At 39.8% G+C, this 9,539-nt stretch overlaps 1 long non-coding RNA gene across 2 annotated transcripts; it reads right to left on the bottom strand.

The window, feature by feature from the left end:
- Positions 1-5,260: 5,260 nt before the first annotated feature.
- LOC128826415 (uncharacterized) lies at positions 5,261-9,539 on the bottom strand. Of its 2 annotated transcripts, none has more exons than XR_008442842.1 (4): positions 9,448-9,539; positions 8,120-8,221; positions 5,477-6,926; positions 5,261-5,316 (listed from the first exon to the last, which is right to left on the bottom strand). It is a non-coding gene; the product is annotated as an uncharacterized LOC128826415 (long non-coding RNA). The 2 variants fall into 2 exon arrangements; XR_008442843.1 differs by lacking the exon at positions 5,477-6,926 and adding an exon at positions 6,967-6,991 and having other exon boundaries at positions 5,268-5,316.

The raw sequence follows: 9,539 nt of genomic DNA on the forward strand, positions 1-9,539 counted from the left end.
GCCGGGCCTTAAAAACCTACAAGGAAGGAGTTTCCACCACCTCCCTAGGTAACGCATTCCAGTGCTTCCCCACCCTCCTAGTGAAATAGTGTTTCCTAATATCCAACCTAGACCTCCCACACTGCAATTTGAGACCATTGCTCCTTGTTTTGTCATCTGCCACCACTGAGAACAGCCGAGCTCCATCCTCTTTGGAACCCCCCTTCAGGTAGTTGAAAGCAGCTATCAAATCCTTCCTCATTCTTCTCTTCTGCAGACTAAATAATCCCAGTTCTCTCAGCCTCTCCTCATAAGTCATGTGCTCCAGACCCCTAATCATTTTTGTTGCTCTCGGCTGGATTCTTTCCAATTTTTCCACATCCTTCTTGTAGTGTGGGGCCCAAAACTGGACACAGTACTCCAGATGAGGCCTCACCAATGTCAAATAAAGGGGAACAATCACGTTCCTCGATCTGCTGGCAATGCCCATACTTATACAGCCCAAAATGCCGTTAGCCTTCTTGGCAACAAGAGCACACTGTTGACTCATATCCAGCTTCTCATCCACTGTGACTCCTAGGTCCTTTGCTGCAGAACTGCTACCTAACCATTCGGTCCCTAGTCTGTAGCAGTGCATATGATTCTTCCGTCCTAAGTACAGGACTCTGCACTTGTCCTTGTTGAACCTCATCTGGATTTTTTGGCCCAATCCTCTAATTTGTCTAGGTCCCTCTGTATCTGATCCCTACCCTCCAGTGTATCTACCATGCCTCCCAGTTTAGTGTCATCAGCAAACTTGCTGAGAGTGCAGTCCTCACCATCCTCCAGATCATTAATGAAGATATTAAACAAAACCGGTCCCAATCATGGAGCTGGTCCTCAAGGAATCAATTCTGAAGCACTTAGAGGAGGAAAGGGTCGCTTGGGGCACTCCGCTTGAAACCAGCTGCCAACTAGACACGGAGCCATTGATCACTACCCGTTGAGCCTGACAATCTAGTCAGCTTTCTATCCATCTTACAGTCCATTCATCCAGCCCATACTTCTTTAACTTGGCGGCAAGAATACTGTGGGAAACCGTATCAAAAGCTTTGCTAAAGTCAAGGAATAACACATCCACTGCTTTCCCCTCATCCACAGAGCCAGTTATCTCATCATAGAAGGCAATTAGGTTTGTGTAGGCACAACTTCCCCTTGGTGAATCCATGCTGACTGTTCCTGATCACTTTCCTCTCCTCTAAGTGCTTCAGAATTGATTCCTTGAGGACCTGCTCCATGATTTTTCCAGGAACTGAGGTGAGGCTGACTGGCCTGTAGTTCCCCGGATCCTCCTTCTTCCCTTTTTTAAAGATGGGCACTACATTAGCCTTTTTCCAATCATCCGGGACCTCCCCCGGTCACCATGAGTTTTCAAAGACCCAGAACTCATTCTAATTATTGGTAGCCTTTCCATTGATCAGGACCAAAAGACTCCAAGTGCCAGGAAGCAAAACCCATTCAGTCTGATATTTATAGTCTCTCTTCTCTTTCTTGGATCAAAGTTTCCTTGATTCATAGAGCTTAAGGCCAGAAGGGACCATTAGATCATCTAATCTGACCTCCTGTATAGCATAGACCCATGAATTTCACCCAGTTACCTCTCAGTTGAGCCCAATAACTTTTGTTTGGCTAAAGCATCATCCATAGAGGTGTCCAGTCTTGACCTGAAGATATCAAGTGATGGAGAATCCACCATTTCCCTGAGGAGTTTGGTTTAAAGGTGAGTCACCCTCATTATCAAAATGAAAACCTTATTTCCAGTTTGCATTTAATCAGAGATTTCAAAATCTCTGACTGGTGGGAGTTAGCCTACAGGAAACATTTTCCCCACCAGTTTACCCTTCTGAATGTTAGAATGCATTCCTCCATGGGTCAGGGAGCGAGACCTGTATCTGCCTCTGATTGTTCTCGTTCTATTTCCTGCGCCACTTCTACAGAAAATCAGATTCCTCAAGCTTAGGGCAGAAGGGGTCAATTTCACCCCAGTTCTCCCAGTGGAGAAAGCTCTACATCAGTAGGAATAAGTGACAAGGATCCAGGCCCTGGTAATTAAGCATATGCATAATTTGAAGCACATGAACAATCCCACTAATTACATACCTGGTGAAATGTATATGAGTGTTTAAGTCCCTTGCTGAGTCTGGGCTGAGGCTGTCAGTAGGCTGGATCACTTACCATTCACATATAGCGGAAAGGCAGATTCATACTTCTGTTTCGAGTGACGTGTAGAATGAGGCACATCCTCTAGATCAAAATTTTGATAGATCGGCTCCGGGGCTTCTTTGCCCTTTAAATCAATGGGGGCATGTTATACCAGGTGCAAAGGTGCTATTTTCTGGCTGAAATGCTGTCAGAAAGCTGAGATTTAAAGGCACAGCCAAAGTAGCCTCTCAGAGAGTGATCAAACATACACATTATTAAATGTGAAGGGGGAATTTTGTTCATTGATAATAACTAAATAATGAACATACTGGGTGAAATACTGATTCCACTGAAGTCAATGACAAAACTGCATTGTGACTTTCACTTGAGGATCTCAGAATACTGTACAAACTGTAGCTAATCAACCCCAACAACCCCATGTGTACTTTTTAACTAGTCAAATCTGACGCCGGCAGCAGAAGCTTCAGAGGAAAATGGATATTACACAGTCTGCAAAGATGAATGTATTGTTTTACATTATACATTGCAAGCATCTCCATTGACCTCAATAGGGCTGTACACACAGCATAAAGTTAAGCATGTGCATAAGAATTTGCAGGATGGAGGCCTTAGATTCAAAGCTCCTCAGCTCAGTGGCCATCTGTTTGTTATGTGTGTGTACAGAGCGCAGTGCAATAGGATGCTGTTCAGTGCTCAGAGCTTCAAGGCATTACTGCATCATTGAACTGGCCAGAAAACTGGATTTCTGTCCCTTGGGAAATTGAGACATTTTGAAATTTATTTTTGTTCAAAACTGGAATGAAAAGTCAAAATGGGGAAATTGACCAAGACATTAAATATCTGAAATTTTTCATTCCAGAAATATTGAAATGGCCTTAGCAAAATGTTTCGATTCTAAAAAGCTGGAATGATTCATTGTGACTTAATCATTTTGACTCTTAAATATAATATAATATAATATAATATAATTATAATTAATTAATGCTTAAATGCCTAGACTATTCTATTCTATTCTAACATAAAAGTTGAAACCATAAAGTTGAAACACATTTTTTACTATAATGAAATGTTTTGATAACAATCTTTCAAAAATTTCAACAAAATTCCCATTAAATATTTTGATTTTGTTGAATCAGCATTTTCTGATGGAAAACTGTCCTGTCACAAAATTTTCAACCAGCTATAATAATAATAAAAATGAAATCCTGCAAGAGGCAGCTAGCAAATAATCTGCCCATAGGGAAAGTCTCTTCTAAGCCTCAGTTGTTCCAGGATGGTTGATGGTCTGAAGCAGGCAGCTATATTTCTTCCAAAAGTCTTGGTGATTAATAAACCTGACTACTGTAATTCTATGTGTCCTCGTTAACCAGATAAATAGCCAATCCTTTGGTGAATTCAGCTGAATTCAGCACAGAAGGAGATGCTTCTCTGTACAGATTTGTATCTTTCTGGCTTGAAAAATGAAATAAGAATATATAGTCCTGCAGTGGAGTGTAAGTGAAAAAAAACTTTGTGGATAAGTACTAGTTATTGGAGAGAAGGAAATTCAATCTCACCTAACCTGTTGTCTTCATACATGTTTGAAAATGCCATCACTAAGATCACCCTAGATCGCCCTGTAGATGTATTCATTAGTATATTAACATTTCCATCTATGAAGCATTGACCACAAAATGGATATCAATGTTAATAATTTTTGTATTAGTCATGGAAACCCTGACAATATACTAATACATGTATTGGTAGCTTGAGGAATTATAGCAGGGTGCTGTTTTCTTGCTATTACAGTAGGATCATTTTTACATATCTAAATAGCAAGAGATATATCTCTAAACTGCTTAATTCCCCTGAACACATGATATCCCAATGGAACTGGGCCCCCCAGAGATGAAAACCTTGCTGGTAAATAGAGCTGGCCAGAAAACTGGTTTTCTGTCCTATGGAAAATTTTGAGACTTCAATTTTTTTTCATCCAGAATCAAGATGAAAAACAAAAAAATTGCAGATTTTTTTGTGACACACAATTCTGGGAAAACATTGTTTGGGGGCAAACAAAATGTTTTCTTTCAATAAATCTGAAACACTTTGTTTCAATTTTGACCATTTTTTATATTTTTAATTTTGTGTATAATTTCTCAAACGAAAAAGCTGTTTCACAAATTTACTGTCTCTAATTATGTATCTGTATAGTGCCTAATGGCTCTGATCACAGCTGGGACCTTGAAGCACTATCATAATAGAAATTATAATTTATTAGAAATTTTTTAAGGAAAATACATCTAAACAGGAAACCATTGCTGTGTAATATGTCAGACTTTCAGTGTATTGTTATGGCTTAACAGCACAGCATAATCACTTACCATGCTATGGGAATATGCAACCTCATTGTTATCTGTAAAAAAAGGTCACATTTATAACAATTTTTGTTATAACATGGTTTCTGGTAAGATTTTGCTGTAAGGAGATTTAAAAAGTGAATTTGTCCCCTTACAATATGTTTAACTGGTGTCTCAGCAAATGTAATAGGCACAACATAGTTCCCCAAAAGATTTTTTTAAACTCAGAGCTGCTTATTGAAATCAACCCGTTGAGCTATACACCCGGAAGAGGTCATTTGGGATGGATTTGTACTCCAGACCTGATTTGTGCTAGATGCACATTCATACAGAGCTGCTTCTGAAATCAGTTATAATCAACATAGCTTTAAAATGGCAATGTGGCCCAGAGAACTGGTCGCTACCGTTAAAGTCAAGAGACCTGGGATTAGTCCTAGTTCCTCCACTCAGCTGCTAATAGAGAGCAAAATAGGATGTTATGTTTTCTAATCGTTGAGGAAGGCTTTAGGTACCATGCTGATAAATTAAGTACCGAGGTTAATCAGAACCACTGGTAGTTAAAAATTGCTGCTGGTGGAAATAATTTCCATACTTATTACAATATGATCTCTTAACTGACTTGTCAGAGATCCTGGACCCTGAATTACCACATAAACTTCACCAAACTCCCCTTTCCTTCAAAAAACAAACAGCAAATGCATCTGTAGTTCAGAGCAAGAAGTGATTAATGTGTCTGATTTTCATACCCGTGTACTGATCTTCACTGGGATTATCGTTCCTCTCACGGAGGCTTTGCAACCTAATAAAAACAAGAGAAAAGTTGCACAAGTGAACAGGAGACGTGAATCATATTTATAGTCTAAAATAAGAGATGGACTTGGCTCAAAATCCTGAAATTCATGCAGACTGAATATAGAGGCTGTGTAGAGTTAGAATCCAAATCTGCATCCACATCTGACCTGCACAAGTAGTCCCCGTCTCATCAGGATGCTGAGTGTAACCCTGCATCGAAGCACCACAGTCCCAAACTATGGAGTGTTCCGGCTGCACATCTGAATTTTGAAATTAAGGGCCATCTCTCTTTAAGAAGTATATGCAAGAAAAGTGACACAGAGGCTGCTATAGAGCCACACACTTACCATGCCTTGCCTTAGCAATTAGTTGCTTGGAAAATTCAGTTATGTTGAACTAGAAAGGGTTTCATGGGAAGATGTGGATTTGACAAAATTTTTGACTGGAGGAAGTCAAAATGAATTAGTCCAACTTTCTCATTTTATTTCAATACTGTTAAAACTTTTTGTTTCAATAACTTCAAGTTTAGCTTCAATAAGGCCAACATGTTTAATTTCAACTTTGTTTCGATTCATTTGATTGTGACTTTTATATTGTTAAAATATTAATTTTAATGGTTTATTATATATGCTATATTTACAAATCGTACAGCTAATATGTCATAGTATAGTATAATGTTTCGATGTTATGAAAACAAAACCTTTTGATGTTTCCAAAATGATTTTGTGGGAATTTTGGTTTTGCAGAAAACATCAACATTTTAATTTTTCATTCCTATTTGGCATGAAAACAAATGTTGAAATATTGGAATTTCCTGTGCAATGGAAATTTTGTTTTCTGATGAGTGGTTTGCAACCCAGTATCGCTGGATTAGGAGAAGGCAGCTTAACTTGTTCCCTCTGATCAGAAGGGGGGTTGGAGTGGGAGGCAGCTCATAGCCACATCATCCTGGGGTCATACCTCTGCTGGAAACTGTGATATTTTAACTCTGCACTGACAACCTGCATGTAACAACTGGTGAACAGCATGGGCAAAACTTACCACTTGTTAGTGGATTTTGCCCTAGGCTAGCTGGAGTTTTCTTGGTGGGGAAGGACTCTCACAGGTGGACACAGCCACCAGATCACTAATGGAGCTAATCTCTGTCTTTGTTCACACCCTTTTATACTGCAACTCTTAGAGTCAGGGACTGTCATATACTCTGTGTTTGTACAGCACCAAGCACAATGGGACCCAGCCTGTTTGAGGCCCCTAGACATTGTTGCAATAGCAATGATTAATCATAACAATAGCAAGAACAACCATACTATTAATGATTAATAACAATATGTAGACTTTACACTGTCTGTGGCAGGGACAGTCTTCTCTGTTACTTGTTTGTTCAGTGACCAACACAAAGGGACCCTGATTTCATGAATGAAGTCACTAGCTATTAAGCATCATCATTACCTTAGATAGTATAGTGATGATGGGGAGCCATAACATAATCCAGGTAAACAGCTGAAGTACCCCATATATCCCACAACAGCATCACCATTTATAGGGGGCTGCTGTAGGTACCAAATCCTCTGACTTGGACACAAGTTGATATATTACGTGGGAGTAATTTCTTTCTGTCTGTAACATGAAAGATATGATGGAATTACCCCATTCTTACCTTTCTTTTCTCCTTTTAGTTACAACTGCAAACAAACAAAAAAAAAAAACTAGAAAGGTTTAGAGAAAAATTCTTTGCCTCTCCCCAGAATATCAATGAGAGGGAGAGGATGTTAAACAAACTACTTAAGGGATAAGGAGACAGGGGTTTGTTTCTGGAGTTCTGTTAAGATTTAGGTTAGGGTTAGGGCTAGGCGAAGAGTTCATCAGAGCTTATCACAAACATTGGAGAAGAATTCACAAACTCATTTAGATTTTTTCCTGATTTTTTGAAATATAAAATTTTGAAATTCATATACTTTCATCTGGCCTTAGAGTTGATAAAAAAAATCAAGAAAAAATGTTTTGTGAATGTTTTTCTAGTTTATGTTTCAAATATCAAACGGTGGATTTGCATCCAATTTTTGACATTTGAAAAATATTGACCAGCTCCTAAGTTCAGACTCAAGGTCAGTCCTGGGCTAGTGTATTGGCTCAGGGTCAGTGGTGAAATATGACAAGCTGTGGGTCATATGATTTTGGTCTCAAATCATGCAAGTCTCACAAAATCAGCTGTTCTTGCAAGATTTCTTCCATGTCAAGCCAAATCCAAATCAGATCCAGAAAATATATCTCAAACCAAAACTGTAGGTACATGTTATCAAGAGGCGGTGATAAATTGTTCTCCATGTTTGTTAAGTAAAATATCAAGTAATGGTCTTAATCTGCAGCAAGGGAAGTCTAAGGTTAGGTATTAGGAAAACTTTCTAACTCTAAGGATAGTCAAGCACTGGAATAGGTTACCTAGGTAAGTAGTGGAAGCCCCTTCATCGGAGGATTTTAAGAAGAGGTTAGATAAACATCTGCCAGGGATCATCTAGGTTTACATGGTCCTGCATGGATGGACTAGATAATCTTTTGAGGTCCTTTCCAGACTTATGATTCTAGTTCAGAGCTGGGGTTTAACCCTTCTTTTGCTCTCTTTACCCTCAAAGTCTGAAAAGGTTCACATTTCAGATTTAGATTTTCTCTATGGCAATTATTTAAATGTTATTCTCTTCAGGTTTCCCATATCTGAGAATACCATGTGAGGTGGGAATCTCTTTTTTATGTCTTTTGCTTGCTTCATATACCTGTTCATTTGTGAACAATATGAGGTTTTCATGTTTACATACCTTTCTTCTTCTTAAGGTAATACACCAGGGGCAGAACAAGAGCCAAAATCACACCCACCAAAACAGGAATTGTAATTGCCAATATTGTATCATTTTCCAGTCCTAGAAAATGAAAAGAACATGGATACTCACTTTGCATTAGACAACAAGGGAGAGGAAGGGAAGGAAAAACTTGATCAAGAGGTGCACATTTTTAACAGTCAGAGTAATTAACCACTGGAACAATTTGCCAAGGATTGTGGTGGATTGTCCATTCCTGGCAGTTTTTAGGTCAGGATTGAACACTTTCCTAAAAGATTTGCTCTAGTTGAAACAGGAATGACTTCAGGGAGGTCCTATGGCCTGTGTTACACAGGAGGTCAGATGAGATGATCATAATGGTCCTTTCTGGCCTTCAATAATTGATAAAGGGACAGGGGGAAAGGTTGGTTTTGTGGGTAACCAGTGGATGGGGCATCAAGAGACCCGTGTTTGCCTTAGTCAGCCAAAAGGTATCTCTGTGACCTTGAGCAAGTCATGTAATATACTCTGGGCCTCAGATTCCCATCTGTAAAATGGGGACAATATTTCCCTACTTCACAGGGATGAAGTTCTGGCACAGCTCTTTTAGAGTCCCTGGGAATCAACCAGGCGGGAGAGCAGCAGTAGAAACAACATCTGCTCTGGCTTAGGGTGACTACCCACCGTGCACCAAATTGTCTAAATGGTGCTTATTAAGTGGCATGCAGGGAAAACCATCCTTTTAATATTCAAGCAAGCGAGAGGCGAGTGAAGTGAAAGGAACATGACACTCAGGGCTTGTCTGCATTACAGAGCCATGGCCAGGGGAGCTATGCCAGCAACATGCCCGGTGGAGACACAGAGTGAGCTGATAGAAGGACAAGGTGGATGAGGTAATATCTTTTATTGGACCAGTTTCTGTTGGTGAGAGACAAGCTTTCAAGCCACATAGAGCATTTCTTCAGGTCTCTCCCCCTAACAGAAGTTGGTCCAATAAAAGATATTACCTCACAGACCTTGTCTTTATAATATCCTGGTTCCAGCATGGCTACAACTGCACTGAATGCTGACAAAAGTCATTCTTCGGCTGCTATAGCTACACCACTGCCCCGAATGACAGGCTGACAGAAGCACACTTTTGTTGGCATAGTTGCATCTACACTAGGGTTTTGCCAGCATAACTGGAGTGTGTGAATTTTTCACTCTCCAAGCTGAGATGGCTGTGCTGGCAGACCTTTGTAGTGTAGACTATGCCCCAGAATGGGCTCCAGCCTCTTAGCGCACAATAAAAATTACTGACTGTGTCAGAGTAAATACAAATCAGTTACCTTGATAAGGTGGATTCTCGGTCGTGCTGCTCCTGGAACTGGCACCTGCACAGATAATGCAAAAGCAGAAAATAGTTGGTTCAAGAACAAAT

Source organism: Malaclemys terrapin, chromosome 20, assembly GCF_027887155.1.
Source record: "Malaclemys terrapin pileata isolate rMalTer1 chromosome 20, rMalTer1.hap1, whole genome shotgun sequence".
Lineage (NCBI taxonomy): Eukaryota > Metazoa > Chordata > Testudines > Emydidae > Malaclemys > Malaclemys terrapin.